At 44.3% G+C, this 17,054-nt stretch overlaps 1 long non-coding RNA gene across 1 annotated transcript; it reads right to left on the reverse strand.

Annotated features, from left to right (window-relative positions):
* Nucleotides 1–10,201: 10,201 nt before the first annotated feature.
* On the reverse strand, nucleotides 10,202–17,041 carry LOC109264017 (uncharacterized). The gene is made up of 3 exons (XR_002078531.2): nucleotides 16,762–17,041; nucleotides 14,016–14,125; nucleotides 10,202–12,702 (listed from the first exon to the last, which is right to left on the reverse strand). It is a non-coding gene; the product is annotated as an uncharacterized LOC109264017 (long non-coding RNA).
* Between the last annotated feature and the right edge of the window lie 13 nt (nucleotides 17,042–17,054).

The following is a 17,054-nucleotide window of genomic DNA, read 5'->3' on the forward strand; positions in this document are numbered from 1 at the left end:
CCACTTAATGGCTATGGGACTCTGGCAAGTTACTGGACCTCTGCAAGCCTCAGTTTCCCCATAACTGAGTTTTTGTAGTTTCCCAGTGAAAGGGGTGGGAGGGCAGGACCCCTTTACAGTGCTGCATCCTTATATACTCCGCTGACGGGACTGTCCTTGTCTCACTGCCCCCCTCCCCTCCAGGGTGCCTGAGGCTTGGGGCCCTGCGAGGTGCGGGCGGGGCTCAGGGGCTATTCCTCCCCTAGAAGAGCTGCCCAGTCAAGGCCCTTCGGACTCAGTGCAGGCTCCAAGGAGTCAACCCAGTTTCCTTTAAGATGCCTGCCACCCCCTTTTTTTGGAAAAGAGAGATGACTATGAAAGCTGAAGCCCCTTGGTTCTGCACCTTGGAATGTCCAGAGAAACTGCCACTGCAGTGACTTGAGTCCATGTGGCCATAGGTGGGGAAAAGGGAGAAGGTGGACTGTTTCTCAGTAATGTTGGATGATCATATAGTTGTCATCTAGGTTCCTGCCAACTTTCTTCTTTTAAAAAATGGCCTGGAGAAATACACAATTTGATCCAGGATCTTAGACACTGAATCTGTAGATAATTCTGGTACAAATTGGCTTGCTTTATGAATAATTGTGTAGAAAATAGCTCCCTGGGAAGTATTAGTGAAGATTAGTTAAGACGGAGAGTTAGGAGTTATAGTGAAACTCAGCAGACCTGAGTTCCTATGCCGTTTCTCCTTGGTTGGCTCCCAGGGCTTGAGTCTATCTTTTTATTTTATTATTATTATTTTTGAAATGTTTATTTATTTCTGAGAGAGAGAGAGAGAGAGAGAGAGAGAGAGAGAGAGACTGTGAGCAGGGGAGGGGCAGAGAGAGAAGGCAACAGAGAATACCAAGTAAGCTCCATGCCATCAACACAGCGCCCAATGCAGGGCTCAAACTCCCGAATGGAGAGATCATGACCTGAGCCAAAACCCAGAGTCGGACACTTAACTGAATGAGCCACCTAGGAGCCCTCTTGTGTTTATCTTTTTAAATACCCAGCACCCAACTGCTGCTAAATCTATCACTTCAAGGACAAAACTGATCTGAGAGACTCCTGCCCAGTCATCACCACCACCAGTACCTCATTCTCCATATGATACAGATGTTTTCACATCCAGTCCTCCCATAATCCACACACACGGACTTCTATGTACTAGATAGAACTTGTTATGATTTCCATGAGATGCTTCCGTCAATCGGTGACATAAGGTGATCTGTTTAACTTGCCTTAATCAATCAACACATAGTAGAACACTGAAGTGTGTGCCTAAAAATGCTGCTGATCGAACGAAGGAAAAAAGAAGCAAACAAATCCACAGACTCTTAAATACAAACAATAAACTGGCGGTTCCCAGAGGAGAGGTAGGTGGGGCAGAGTGAAACAAGTGAAGGAGATTAAGAGTGCACTTACTCTCATGAGCACTGAGTAATGTATAGAATTGCTGAATCATCATATTGTACATCTGAAACTAATGTGACACTGTATATAAATTATACTTAAATTAAAAAATAAATTTAGAGGTGCCTGGGTGGTTCCGTCAGTTAAGCATACGACTTTGGCTCATGTCATGGTCTGACACTTTGTGGATTTGAGCCCCGTGTCGGGCTCTGCGCTGATGGCTCAGAGCCAGGAGTCTGCTTCTGATTCTGTGTCTCCCTCTCTCTGCCCCTCCCCTGCTCACACTCTGTCTCTCTCTCTCTCTCTCTCTCTCAAAAATAAATAAATGTTTAAAAAATAAAAATAAAAAATAAATTTAAAAAATGCCGTGGGTTCTCATAATCTATGCATCCATTAAAAAGCCACACCAAGGTGCTACTAAGGAGCTTAGCTTTGCACTGGACCCTCGGATGGGGCGCGAGGGATAGAACAATGAAAAGCCAGACAGAAGTCCCTGCCAAGGAGGAGCTTTCTATCCAGAAAAGGGAGGCAAACAATAAGTAAAAAAATATATATGAACTGTGTTGGATGGCAGTAAGTACCACCGTGGTGAAAAATAAAGTAAGAGCTGGCAGGCTGAGAGCAAGGGAGAGGGGGTAGTAGATAATAACACAAGTTTAAACAAGGAGTTGAGGGATGACTCACTGAGAAGGTGACATCTGAGCAGAGACCACACAGAAATGCAGCCTGGCAATGACCTGGGCCAGCACAAGGGCCTCAGTGGTGGAGGAGTGTGGCTCTGGGGTGGCTGGACCTGCTGCCCCTCCAGTCCCAGTCGCACAGGGACTGTGGTTGCATTGTGGAGAAGAGTGGTTAAGCATAGAGCATGAGAGGAGATGAACTTCCCTGTTCAGGGGGCTGGGGGTGGGAGTAGGGAATCTGGGCCAGGGCTGGACCAGCAAGGACCCAGCACTGCCCAAACAGCACCCTCTGCTAATGTGATGCACAGCATCGTCCACAGTGACCCTGTGGTGCCCTCCTCCTCAAGAATCTCCATAGTCCTGGGTAACCAATATGTGTGTGCTCATGTGTGTGTGTGTATGCGTGTGCACATCTGTGTGGAGAAAGAGGGGAGCATTCAAGGGAGAAAAAGGACTTCTTGCTTTTAGGGTAGGTGGAGTCCAAACAATTAATTGTAAATGAAAAGAGATGAAACTCTTTTCTATCATGCATCAGTAAAGAGAATCCTCAGCAATTACGCTGGATTCATGATAAATGTGATAATATGACAAGCAGGTTTCAAAGATGGCCCCAAGATTCTCACCTCTTTGTGTATGTGGTGTGCACGATCCCCTCCCCTAGCAAGGGGTCCTACAAATATGATGAAATGGCCACCCCCATGATTATAGAATATTATGTAAGGTTGTATGTTATTTAAGGCTCTCCTGCTGGCTTCAAGAAGTAGCTACTGTGTTGTCAGAGGCACACATGGCTTGGACTGAGGGTGGTCTCCAGGAGCTGACTGCAACCACCAACCAGCCAATGAGGAAACTGGCACCTCAGTCTGACAAGCACAAGGAACTGAACTCTGCCAACCTGCATGAACTTACAGAACCCCAAGCTACAGATGAGGACACAACCCAGCCAACTTCCTTATTTCAGCTTTGTGGGACCCAGAGCAGAGGACTCATAGATGCTATGCCCAGACTTGTCATCTATAAAAATTATAAGATAATAAATATACAGTAAAACCTTGGTTTGCGAGCATACTTCATTCCAGAAAACTGTTTGTAATCCAAAGCACTCGTATAATCAAAACAAATTTCAAGAACCACTGGCTCAGTTGTGATCACGTGACATTCAGCATCATGTACAACTTGTATTGCAAGACATCACTTGTTTATCAACTTAAGATTTATTAGGAATGTTTGCTTGTCTTGCAGAACACTTGCAGGATGAGTTGCTTGCAATCCAAGGTTTTACTGTAATAAGTTTGTAGTAATTTATTATGTAGCAACAGAATACTAAGACAAGTAAGGACAAAGGTCACAGGTTATGAGAACTTCGAGGTGTTTTACCACTGTCATAATACCCAAAGCTTCTATATACAAGGTAAGTATTATTAGCTTCATGTTTGAAATAATCTCAGGAAACAAGGCATTAGGTATGTTTTGTCTCTTAACTGCAGGGCACTATCTGCTAAAGCCAAGAATTGACTTGACCAGCATTCCAGGAAAGTGTTTAGCACAGACACTGCCTCTTAGGTCATATGGAGTCTTCCATTACCGAAGGGTAACTTCTTTATCCCTACTTGGTTTGCCCATTCTTCCTGGGCCCTGCTTTTACAAGCTGCTATGGGCCGAGCCATCCCAGTGATGATGTGTGGTGACTGTACTAACAGTGAGTCCACAATCATTTAGCTCATGCGAACGAACCAACTGGAAGAGGCAGAGAGAACCAGAGCAGTTGAAGAGATGCCTAAGAAAGCAAAAGAGGTTGAGAAAATGTAGGAGGTGAAGGGGAAGTTTAACGTGGCAGAAGCCATTCCCAAAGGGCAAATCAAGCCCCAAGGAAGTGACAGGGAAAAGAGAGAAACTCAGCCAGAGCACAGAAACAGACACCAGCAAAGAATCCTTGGGTAAATAGCAGGAAGTCCCTGGGACAGAGGCGACAGATGGAAATTCTGCGACCACAGTTTAGTAATGCTTTAACTAGGGACAGATTATTGATTCCCCCAAATGCCTATACCACTCTGTGTCAATAACTCTCCACAATTAGCAGATAATTTAATCATTACAGATAGAAATAATACAGTAAGATGTGATATTAGGTAAAAGTATGATGTTCATTTGGAAAGAACTCTCAATGCTGCCGTGATAAATTATACATCAGAACAGTGTTGTTTAGCTACTGTGACCGCCTAATGGATTGTGAAATCAGGTTATTAGGTTGTGATATCCATTTTACAGAGGCAAAGATCGATTTTAAAGAAATCCTAAGACATCACATGTAAGAAGTGTTTTGTGAAACTTCTCTTTTGGCCACATATATACCCATACAGATGTGTGTGTGTACTAGGCTATAACACAAAGGCTGTTTCCTCAAAGCTCTGTTGTGTAAGCCCCAAAAGTGGACAAGCTCAAGTTGTGTTGAGTCTAGATCAGCTTCTTTACCCTCCTGGTAGGTTCTGGGCAGCATCAGGTCCAACCAGAAGGTCACTTCCTGCTGGCAGTGGTGCTGCGCTTCTACCTGGGTGATACTGGTCAAATGGCTATTGCATTTTTGTTCAAAACTCTACTAAAAGTCGCCCTGCAATGATCAAATTCTGGAAGATGCAACTCTCAGGAAGGCCCCCTCAAGTGGGAATGGCCCCTGCTCACCTGCCTGCTTATAAGCACCCAATGAAGGGAGGAGGCGGCTGAAGAGTGGTAGACAACAAAGATGGCAGATGTTTGTGGATTGGGAGAAATGAGACTGTTCTCTTCCAGGTTCAGAACACTTTCTCTCCAATGTCTACCACCTTAGCCGCCATGAAATTTCCTGCGTATCTCTCTCCGGGTTTTACCCCTAACTATAACCAGAACAGCCTCAAGCACGGTCAGAGCTGAGGGCAGACTCAGGGAGTCCATTCAACTCAGGTAAACATGAACTTGCTATAAAGAAGACTACTCCTGACCAGCACCCTCCCTTGTGCCCTCAACTCAGACCTTCGGGGAAACAAATGCACTGCTGTGGATTCAACGCCTGGAGCCTCCTGGGAACTAACGCTAACGCTCACCCTAACTTTAACCCTAACCAGAACCCTCAACCGAAACATAACCCTGTCTCGAACCCTAACACTACACTGGACCCGCGCCATCATATGGGCCCTCACTTAAGCCCTCAAGGGACATCAGAACTGGAGTCGTGTCAGCCCTGACAATGTCCCTGGACAGAACACTAACCATAGCTAAGGCTCTCTCCCCATGTGGACCCAACACCAAGGTCTGACAACACCACTCGCCTGGGGTCCATAAGCGGTGCAGGATCGCCTGGCATATTACCTGGAACATCACCATGTCGTTTCCAAGTCTCGGCTGCAGCTGCACGAGAGGATTCCTGAGGCATACCGGTCCACTGGCCCATAGAGTTCTACGGCCTTGGATCACAAATACTATCTGACCGGGACCCTCCCTTGTGCCCTCAACGCAGCCCTTCGGGGAGATAACGGCAAAGCTGTGGGTTCAGCGACTGGAAACTCTTGGGACCGAACACTAACCCCCAGCCTAAGCCCTAACCCTACCCTAATCCACTATCCCTAAAAATAAAAAACCTAAAGCTAACCCTAAACCTAACCATAAACTGTAACACTAACCCTAACGCTAACCCCTGATCCAAATACCGACCCATTACCCTAACCAATGTCCTAGACCTAGACCTCACCTTAACCCTAAATCTAATGAAAACCCTAACCCTAACCCTAACCCTAACCTAACCCTAACTCTCAAACCCAAGCCCTAAACCTAAACCTAAGCCTAACCCAACCAAACCTAATGCCTAAACCTAACTCCAAACCCTAACCCCTAACCATAACCCTAAACAGTAACCCTAACCCTAAACCCAACCCTAATGCATAAACCTAACTCTAACCCCTAACGCTAACCCCTAACAACAACCTTAACCGTAACCCTAACCCCTAACATCAAACCCAAACCCAAACCCTAACCCAATGCTCACAACACACAGGAATGGTGTCACATTGGCACTGGTGAAGTCCCTGGACAGAATATTAACCCTAGTTAAGGATCTCTCTGGTTGGGGACCCAATTCCTATCTCTGAGAACACCACAAACAAAGGGCCCAAAGTGGTGCAGGATTACTCAGCATGGAACATGGAACATCATCATGACATTTCAAATGCCCGCATGGAGCTGCACAAGGGGGTTGATGAGGCCAAACTGAAGATGTCACACACACGAGGCTGGCCTTGGCAAAGACTAAGTCTGAACAGCTCGCTCAAATGAGGCCTATACTCAATCCTCTGAGGAGACCACTACGCTGCTGGAGTTTAAGCACTTGGAGCTTCCTGGGACCTAACCCTAACCTAAACCATGACACTCAGCATACTGCTCAAACTAAACCTCAACCCAACTCTAAACCTAACCCTACACATGACCCGCACAATCATGGACCTCATTCAGCCTTCCAGGGTGATCACGGCACTGGTGTCACTTCGGCACTGGCAACATCGATGGACCGAACCTTAACCTTGGCTAAAGATTTCCCCAGTGGGGACCCCATTCTTAAGTCTAAGGACACAATGGACGTGAGGACCATAAACAGAGGAAGATTACTCGCCATGGAAACTGGAACATCACCGTGTCATTTCCAAAGACAGAAGGAGATCCACAGGGGATTTCTTGAGGTCTAACCGAGGAGTGACCCTGGCACCCAAAACTCAGCCTCACTGGGACGCTCCTTAGACCACCCACTCAGCCCTGCGGGGAAACAACTTCCCTACTGGGTGTATAGCACCAAGAGCCTCCTATGACCAAACCTAATCTTAACTGTTACTTTCGGTATACACGTGAAGCTAAATCTCACCTCATCGTTAACCCCCAACCTACACCTAACTCCCAACATGCATGGGCCTTCAATTCATCGATGCAGAGAGACACAGGACTGGTATCACTTGGGCGCTACAAACTTCCCTGACCCAAATTCAAAGTGTAACTAAGGTCCTCTCCGCATAGGGAACCAATTCCACATTCTGACACAATACAAATGGGATCGAGAAATGGTGGATAAATACTCGACATGGAAACTAAAATATCACAGAATCATTTCAAAACCACGAATGTAGCTACAAAAGAGGATTCCTGAAGACTACCGGACCATAGGCCCATAGAGGCCTCTAGACTTGCAACACAAAGACTAACCCTAAATGGCACCCTCCCTTGACCACTCGACTCAGACCTTCAGGGAGACAAGTGCCCTATGGTGAGTCCAGCACCTGGAGCCGTCTGGGACGTACCCTAACCCTAAACTAACCCTAACCCAAACTCTAATGATAACCTAAATCCTAACCCTAACCCTAACCCTAACTGGAACACTAACCCTAACACTAACCCTAACCCCCTAACCCTAACCCTACCATAACCATAACCCCTAACCCTAATCCTAACCCCTAACCCTAACCCTAACCCTCAGAAGGAGACCAGGAGTCACACCTGCCCCTGGCCACATTAATTACACATTGTCATAGAACAAATTGTCCCATCTTCGAATCTCTTCTCTCTCCTTTACAAAGAGCAGAGACCACATGTGAGGAAGGTAAGGAAATTAGTGCTCAGTGAAGGAGTGGGAGACTCCAGGATTATTCCACAGCACAGAATCCACACTTGGCAGGCTTTCTGGAGGCCATGGTCCTGGAGTCATGCATGTGGCTCTCTGAGACCATGCAGCCTCAGTGAGAAACTGCCTGCTGGGAAACAGTTCCTCCTATATTCTTGATTCTTAACAAGTATAAATGTCCAAGATTACATTACAACAGAGAGGCCAAGGACTACAGGGCCAGTCTGCTATGTGGCTCTTGTGGCCAAGGCCACATTCAACATTTGGAGGGTTATTATATCTCTTGGCAGGATAGGAGGCTAGGAGGGAAGAGTTATTTGTCTCAACCACACAGATGTTGGGAATGGAAACATCCTGTGGACCGGTCTACACTGCCCATAGACCTGTTAAATTGCCAAGAGCATAGTCAGCTCAGTAATTGGCTATGGCGGTTTTTAGGACCTGAGCTGGTGGACCACAGATGCCTGCCTGGATGGTCAGAGGCCAAGGGCTGTCCTGTCTGAGACCTGACTGTCTACTGCTGATGGCTCCAATGGGACCAGGGATACAGCCAGTGCCAGGAGGCCCCTCCCATTCCACAAGAAGGGCTGCACATGGGGCCTTATAGGATGCTGCACTCAGACCTATATAAACCAACACATGTCCATTGAGTGCCCTGTGGGTCAGGGCTGTGCTGAAACCTAGGGCTGCCCAGGCAGAGTGTGGCCAGCAACACCCTCACCAGGTGAGAGGGTGGAAGAATCCTGTGTAATCTCTGAGGCTCTCCACAATGCTGGACTGGGTCTGAGTTCGATCTGAAATAGTCAGGGACCAAGCGGACATTTGACTCTCTTTCTCTTAGTACCCAGGGCTGAAGGGGCAGAAGACCGATGTTCAGATCAACCTCTGATGCATGTGTGATCCTGGTTGAGTCCTGTCCAATCTGGAGGGCCAGAGAGATGGAAAAGGGGGATGAAACACAGGCCCTGATCTCAAGCCTTGCACTGACCCCAACGCATGTGTATTTTAACAATAAAATCTTAAGTCTAAACCTTAACATTTTGTTTATACACTCACCACTGATGGACATTTGCATAGTTTCTACATTTTGGCTATTGTTAACACTGCTAGGGGTTAGGGGTTCCAGGTTCAGGGCTTAGGTCCAGGTTTTGGGTTCAGGGTTCAGATTCAGGTTGGAGTTAGAGGTCTGGGTTTGCAGTTCAAGGTTTAGGGCTAGGGTTTCAGATTGGGGTTTGGGCTCGAGGTTCAGGGTTCAGGTTAGGGGGTAGGCTAAAGGTTAGAGGTTACAAATTTTCTTCAGGTTGTCATCATAGATACAAAATTTCTCCCCAAAGGGTATAAACCTAGAATCTATTTACTCTGTGTGTCATGAACAGGTTCAGAGTTAGGGTCCCAGTAACTCCCTACTGACAGCATTCTGATGCTAGAGTTGGCCAGCTGCACAGAGGCTGCCCCTTGTCTCAAACATACCCTTGCAGAGAACACACACTGTGTGATTCATGGAGGTGTGAAACTAAGACCAGGACTCATGGAATATGAAACAGGATACAATATGAAACAATTCATGGACTCCTTATTCTTTCACAATAACAAATATCGAGTTTGGCTCCCAACAGAATGTTATAATGTACCCCAGGAGTGACTATGGTACTATCGACACAAAATGAAGAAACCCTTTTTTTAAAATTTTTTTTAATGTTTATTTATTTTTGAGAGAGAAAGAGAGACAGAATGAGAGTGGGTTAGGAGCAGAGAGAGGGGAGACACAGAAGCAGAAGTAGGCTCCAGGCTCTGAGCTGTCAGCACAGAGCCCGACGCAGGGCTCGAACTCACGAGCTGTGAGATCATGACCTGAGCTGAAGTCTGACACTCAACCGACTGAGCCACCCAGGCGCCCCAAGAAACCCTTTTAAAGAGAAAGGAAAAAGAGTTTTATTTGAGCTCAAGTTAGGGCTGCTGCCAACATACACAATATTCCCAAAGAAGAGAATGCTCAGGAGAAGGAACATTTGGCACAGGGTTACATGGTTTTTCAATAGAGAGTTACAAATCTATGTGACAAAGGACATTCCAGAAAGTTACAGACTTTATCTTATCTTTTTGGTATGTGCAGGGCTATGTGACTTTAATCTTATGGGAACCAGGGATGTTTCTTTCCTTTTCTTATCTTCTGTTCAAAATCCTCCTTTGTGGTTTTTTGTCTGTTTGTTTTGTATGTTTGTTTAATGAAGCAGACATACAATGTGTGCTCAGGGAAGAAATAGAGTCCATGCTCTGAAGTTCTGCCAGGTCATTCTGACCTTGGTAAATGTTAAATTGTAGCTTCTCTGGGGAGCCCAGGAGCAAGGCCGACAAACATTAACAGCTGAAAGTTTCCCATATCATTACTCACTACTGGTACCAAACAGGGCTCCCTCCCCCTGGCTTAAGCTAAGAATCACAGGAGGATACTTACTTCATTGTCAAAAATAAAACTGTATTAACAACTAATTGGATGTTCCAGTGTACAATTTGTAGGGGAGTCATCAACATTTTCAATATGCAAATACATAAAACGCAGGCAATATTGTAACACACGGCTCATTGGAATACCAACTACAAGGAGATTGATAGAAGTAATAAAAATATATCTACTATTAAACTCAACAATCACACTTTATGAGGATACCTATCCATCTATCCATAAAATCTAACATCTCTCCATAAGGAATACATCCATTAAGATCATGAGTGACAACAGCCTGCTGTCCCCTGTAACCACCCCGTCAATTACCAGATGCCTGTAATACCCACTCCAGCCGCTAGAGACATACTTCCCAGCAACAGAAGGGGACTTGCCCACTCCTCAGGCATCAACTCTTACAGGAACCTACATCTTAACAATCCTGCTCCTTGGAAATTCCAGCCCTTAGAACAAAGTCACAGAAACCACGCCCATACTTCATTAAAAAAAAGGCCGGTATCTCATCAGCCAGACGCTGCAGGTTCACCACCACTCTCGTGAAGTAACTCCACAGTGGACTCCAGATCCACCCTCTTCCCAAGATTACAAAGTGCATCATTCTTCCAATACCCCATCCTTAGAACAATTCTTTTTATTGTCTTAATCAGTCCTGCGTGCAGGCTCAAAGTGAGCCCTGTGAAAGCCAGGTACCTTCTTAAGAGCACTCGGGCTGTCATGTCTATTGAGATTTGCAGATCCTTTCAGACAGATGGGGTGCCCTCTCTCCGACTTCTCTACCAACTACAAAATACATCAACATCCAAAAGCCATTCTTCTGTGAAATTACTTGTGGTGAAACACCACCAACCCCTCACACCTTCTAAACCTAGGTAAATTGGCCAGGGCTGTGACCCCTACCCCCTACTCTGCACAACCCCTTACCTGTGTGTTCCAGACCGGTTTTCACTTTGTTCATTCTCAGCCATTGTCTCTGCAGAATAGTTCATACCAAGCCAGCACCTGGGACATACTCAATTCTATAAGTTAATATTTATTTCATCAACCACCACACATCCCCAAACCATTATCACCATGGCAACCAGAAACACCATCCACACCAGCAAAGGTTCCTCTTCTTTGAGTACTTGAGAACAGAACCTTGTGGAGGTGAGCTCTACATGGTGCAAAGAAAAAATACTGCTCCCAGATTCTCCTGCAAGCTCTCAATAAAAGGGTTTTTAGTAATATTTCAACTCTAACTTACCTTATAATGGCACATCCACATGTCTACAACCCAATGGGAGTGGTATTAATAAAATGACCTGTAGCCCTCAGGTGATTTTATTTTATTTTATTTTATTTTTTAAAGAGAGAGAGAAGGGAGCACCTGGGTGGCTCAGTCACTTAAGCATCTAGCTCTTGGTTTCAGCTCAGGTCATGATCTCACAGTTCATGAGTTCGAGCACCTGAACTGACAGTGAAGACCCTGCTTGAGATTTCCTCTCTCTCTCTGTCTCTCTGTCTCTCTCCCTCTCTCTCTCCCTCCCCTGCTGTCTCTCTCTCTCTCAAAAATAAATAAACTTAAAAAAAATAAAAGAGAGAGTGAGTGCACACACAAGCAGGGGAGGGGCAGAGAGAGAGGAATAGAGAGAATCCCAAACAGGCTACACTCCCAGCATGGAGTCCAACATAGAACTCAACGTGAGGGTCTATCTCACGACCATGAGATCATGACCTCTGGGGCTTGATCTCACCATGATATAATGACCTGAACAGAAATCAGGAGTCCAGATGCTTAACCAACTGAGCCACCTAGACGCCACATCCCTCAGGTGATTTTAAAGGTGCTTTCTGATTCATTAAATAACATGATCAGTTGCAGTTTGGGAATTCACTACAGTTTATATGGCAGTGATGCTCAAAGATGGAGGTGTGAATGTGAGTGTGTGCATTTGAGTATATGTTTAATTCTAGTCACAGTAATTCAGTAGAATAGACCTTCTCATTATTATAGAACTTTGATTTGAATAGCACCAAACAGTTCAAGATGGTTGAAAGCAGTAAATACTATGGCATTCATGCTTGGTGTTCACTCTTTGCTTTTCTTTTAAAATAAACTTAAAGCACATTAAAATGCATCATGGTACCTCTTTTTCAACAAACCAAGATGCCCTGAAAAATGTGTCCAAGCTGATTTCCCCTCCTCTGCTGCCCTCTGGAAGCAAGGATAGATCCACTTCAAGCAAGAAAATATTTCCCAGAGCTTCAGCTGTGTCTTCACAGTTAGAGTTCAGCTAATTTCCAAGTTCCATGTTCCCTTCTTTTTCCATAGCATGTCAAACCTTCTGAATTATGTAAGCTTCTTCAATGTAATGCTTTATTCCTGAGAAAACATCAATCATGTGGCCACCTAGGTGCATTGGACAAATCCTGTCACAGTGAGGATGGCCCTGGGGTCCTCCATCATCCATGACATACTTCAAGGAACCCCCACAGTCAGGAAGGCTTGCTTCCTGAGGAGTAAGGAAAAAGCAGTGAGTCAACATGTCAGTCTAGGTAAAAGTTGTAAATCCAAACATTACACTACAAAGTTTTGGCCCTATAGTCTTTGGTTTTGTGGTATCTTCTGCATTTTAAATTTTGAAAAGAAGTTGGTAGCCTCAGAAAAGACAGCTATCATCTGGTTTCTGTGGCAGAACAAACATCTATCTCCCTTAGGCCTTTTTATGAACTTCTGAAATTTCTGTTTGCTTCCAACTACTCATGGGACAATAAGAACGCTACCTTTAATGTTGGCAAGGGCAGGGGCACCTGGGTGGCTCAGTGAATTAAGCAGCTGACCTCGGCTTAGGTCATGATCAGTTTGTGAGTTCTAGCCCCATGCTACGCTCTGTGCTGACAGTGCAGAGCCTGCTTGGGATTCTCTCTTCCCCATCCCCATTCATGCTCTCTCTCTCTCAAAATAAATAAATAAGTTTAAAATATATATATTGGTAAGGCCAGTGCTAACCATCACAGAGGTGGACAACAAACTGAAAACAAGGCAGGCAGTCCAAATAAATAGGCGAAGGCAAACAGGTCCACCCTTTCCACACACAAAGCTCTCTGAAAGGCCCAGGGGCTGGCCTAAAGACAGAGAGGGGTGATCTTATAGCTACTCCAGCCACTTGTTCACCTAAAATCCACTCTCAGTGACTAGAGAGCTGCCCAGATAGTCAAAAAAAAAAAAGGAGCAGAAAGGCCAGAGCATCACAGTTTGCTCTATCCAAGCTGCAGGCCAGATCTTCGCAAAGTAGGAGACATAGCTTTCAATGGACCTCCATAGAAGCCCCTTCTTGTATCAAAGACAAATGTGAGAACTGTGGCTATTTGAACTTTTTGCTTTGAAAAATGGACAATGTTTATCCCTAATAACTCCCAAAGAACAAGTTATCATTCTTTCATTATAATACTAACATCAGTAACTTATATATTCTATGGGAAAGACAGAAAACCAGAGACACCTAAATCTAGGCAGCCCTGTTGTTGAAATGAATTGAAGGACTAGATGTGACTTAAGAGGGAAAAACACACTAGCAGGTGAAGAGCAGCTCTTTACAATTATAAACTGAGAAACAGAATGCCACAGTTACCCTGTGTAAATGTCTGTATTTATTTCTCTGTCATTCTTCTGATGTTCCTTGAGACGTACGTTAATGCTCTAGTTTGGATGGGAAATTTAAGTCTGCCTTTTTCTGACAAAAATTCTGTACGATTTTAGACCTTCAGTTCACAGACTGCACTGTGTTTGCAATTGTGATTCTGTGTCAGCTTTGAGTATACGCACAGGCACAGCTGTGTCCTCCTCCATCAAGGACACTGAGGTGATCACTTCTTGCTGCAACTTTAGTTCTCCTGTATCCACCTGCTCCCCACTTCAAGTTTAGACCCTAGAATCTAGCAGGAATTGAGAAAACACCCAAATAAGTTATGAAGTATGTGCTAAATAGGAGACTTAAAGTTTCTAAATAGGACTTAAGTCTCCTAAATAGGAGACTTAAAGTGGACTTTAAAAGTCTGTAAGGTCTAGTTTTAGTACAGGGTTTTATGAGGCTAATTTGTGCTTTCTTAGGTTACTTCAGGTTTAGGGCAATATACTGACAGGCTCTAAGACTAAGGTTTCAATAATTGGGAGTTCATTTGAATTATCCATATACTCTATGATAGCTTTGTTTACATAATTTCAATTCAAAATAATGGCAGAGGGTATTTTGTTGCTATGTTACTTTGTCATTTATAGAGAAATTCTCACTAAAATGGACCGAATTACTGCCCCATCACAATCTACATTTGGCTTCCAAGAGTTGCCCTACGCTAGAGGCTTGTTTGTTCAGAGTTCTGTTAAAACAACTCATTCTAACACTTGAGGAAAAAACCAAGTACCACAGCCAAATTCTGGCCTGCAGCCACCATGAACCTTGTTTCTGAAATTGGATTTCAAAACAGAAGGTAAAAAGCTCCACAGAAGCTTCTTGGGGCACCCAGGTGGCTCAGTCAGTTGGGCATCCAACTTTGGCTCAGGTCATGATCTTGAGGTTCATGAGTTCAAGCCCCACAGCATGCTTGCTGCTGTCAGCACAGAGTCTGCTTTGGAACCTCTGTCTCTGTCTCTGTCTCTGTCTCTCTCTCTCTCTCTCTGCCCCTCCTCCACGCACATACACACACACTCTCAAAAATAAATAAATGTTTAAAAAAAAAAAGGTTCTTAAATAACAGAAACTCAGAACTCCAGCGCTCCAGAGGCATCCACACACTTGGCAACCAGGTCCAGACCCTAGGGACTTCCATCTGCAGATAGCAGAGCTCAGAACAAGTCTGTGTCCGCAAACAGTTCACAAATTGACAAACCACCCCAGGAGGGCAGATCTTCAGCAACTGAAGAAATAATACACTGTTATCTTGCTATCAGTCTCTGGTCACTACCCAGTTCTTTAACTGGAAATTGTGTGATGTGAGTACAAATTACACTACCTTCCAGGGGGAGGCCTTAGGGGTAACAACAGTAATAAGAGTTGAAAGTTATTTTGGTAACACTGATACAGCAGCAACACGTAATTATTACAATACTTTTAAAATACAGGCCTAAAATGAGAAAAACAGCAATCTCAAAAGTTAATATGTAAAACTAAGTGGTCAGAGAAAAGATTCTCTCATTTCTACATTTAAAATTTATGGCTTAAAGAGTATGGATTGTATTTCTATTAAGGCTGAAGACTTTTTCACTATTTATTGGACATCTATGTTTCTTCTCTTGTAAATAAGCTGTTTGTCTTTTTTCTGTATATTTAATGCGGTGTTCAACTTTCCTTTTTCACAAAGAAAGTTTTGTTGTGTTAGTAGATAAAAGTTCATGTCACAGTTTGGACTTGGGAGAGTGGGAGGTGTTTTCCCAGGTAAAGGAAATTTTCAGCTTTTAACATTTGGGGACCCTACTCCTGGGCTTCCGGAAACTACTTAACATTTACCAAGGTCCGTAGCACACACTATGTCTGCTTCATTAAATAAAATAACAAAAGAGGTGCATTCTTAACACAAAAAGATAAGAAAAAGTAAGAAACTTCCCTGATTCCTTCAAGATTAAAGTCACACAGCGCTGCATATACTGGAAACTTAAAGACTGCAACTCTTGGAAACGTTCTTTGCCTAATAAAATGGAACTTTTAATGTAAAATATGTATATAACCCTATACTGAAGATTGTGTATCACAGGAAGTTGTCCTAATCTAGACCTGAATAAAACACTCTTTTTAAAAATTTTTTAATGTTTTTATTTATTTTCAAAGGAGAGAGACAGAGCATGAGTGGGGGGAGGAGCACAGAAAGAGAGCGAGACACAGAATTCAAAACAGGCTCCAGGCTCTAAGCTGTCAGCACAGAGCCCAATGCGGGGCTTGAACTCACGAGCTGTGAGATTATGAAGTCGGGCGCTTAACCGACTGAGCCACCCATGTGCCCCAAAATGCTCTTTTTTAAAGAGATTCTAAAATGTTTGTTTATTGTGCCTTACAAGATGAATGGTTCCTCCTCCCTCTCCCAGGAGTGTGTTTACAGTGTACCTTGGCAGGTACAGTCTTCAGGCCCAGGCAACAATATATATGTGTGTATACACACATATATATTGTGTATACACAATATGTATATATTGTGTGTATATATATATGTATATATACACACTATATATATATATATATATATATATACACACATATACATGTGTATTTATATATGTGTATATATATATATTTGTGTATATATTTGCGTGTGTGTATATATATGTATATATATATATAGTTTTAACCCTTTTAATTGTGCAGTTTTCTTTCGAGGCTATTAAATCTAAACACAACTAACGGATCACTCTGCTACACAAGCAAAAACCTGCAAATGCCCTAAAATGCGCCTGTCACTATTTAAATATTAGAAGTCAGAATATTCTCAAAAATCAAAGAACGCAGGGCCCTCAGTTCCAAGTGAATGGGAGGTCAAAACAGCAGACTGGAGAAGCCTTGCACTGAGCATGAGTGGGTACCGACTGCACAACCCCGCGGGCTGCTGGTTCGACGGCAAAGTCCACTAGGCATTCGCAACAATGAATCTGCTGCGCAGCACCGTCTCGGCCGGCCATTCGAGGTCTGCGGGCGTGTTCACCTCAAGGAACCGGCAGAAGCGAGAAACAGAGCGGCCAGGCGACCTTAGGCCGGGGATCGGACCGTCGACCTGCCGGAGTCAACAAGGACTACAGCCGCTGAGACCGCAGCTCACTCGGTCAGGGTAACCAGCACTGTAGACCCAACCCTGGCCGGCGCCCGGGATCCTCCGGGGGCGG

The sequence above is a fragment of the Panthera pardus genome, unplaced genomic scaffold, assembly GCF_024362965.1.
Source record: "Panthera pardus isolate Hobbes unplaced genomic scaffold, ASM2436296v1 HiC_scaffold_1, whole genome shotgun sequence".
Lineage (NCBI taxonomy): Eukaryota > Metazoa > Chordata > Mammalia > Carnivora > Felidae > Panthera > Panthera pardus.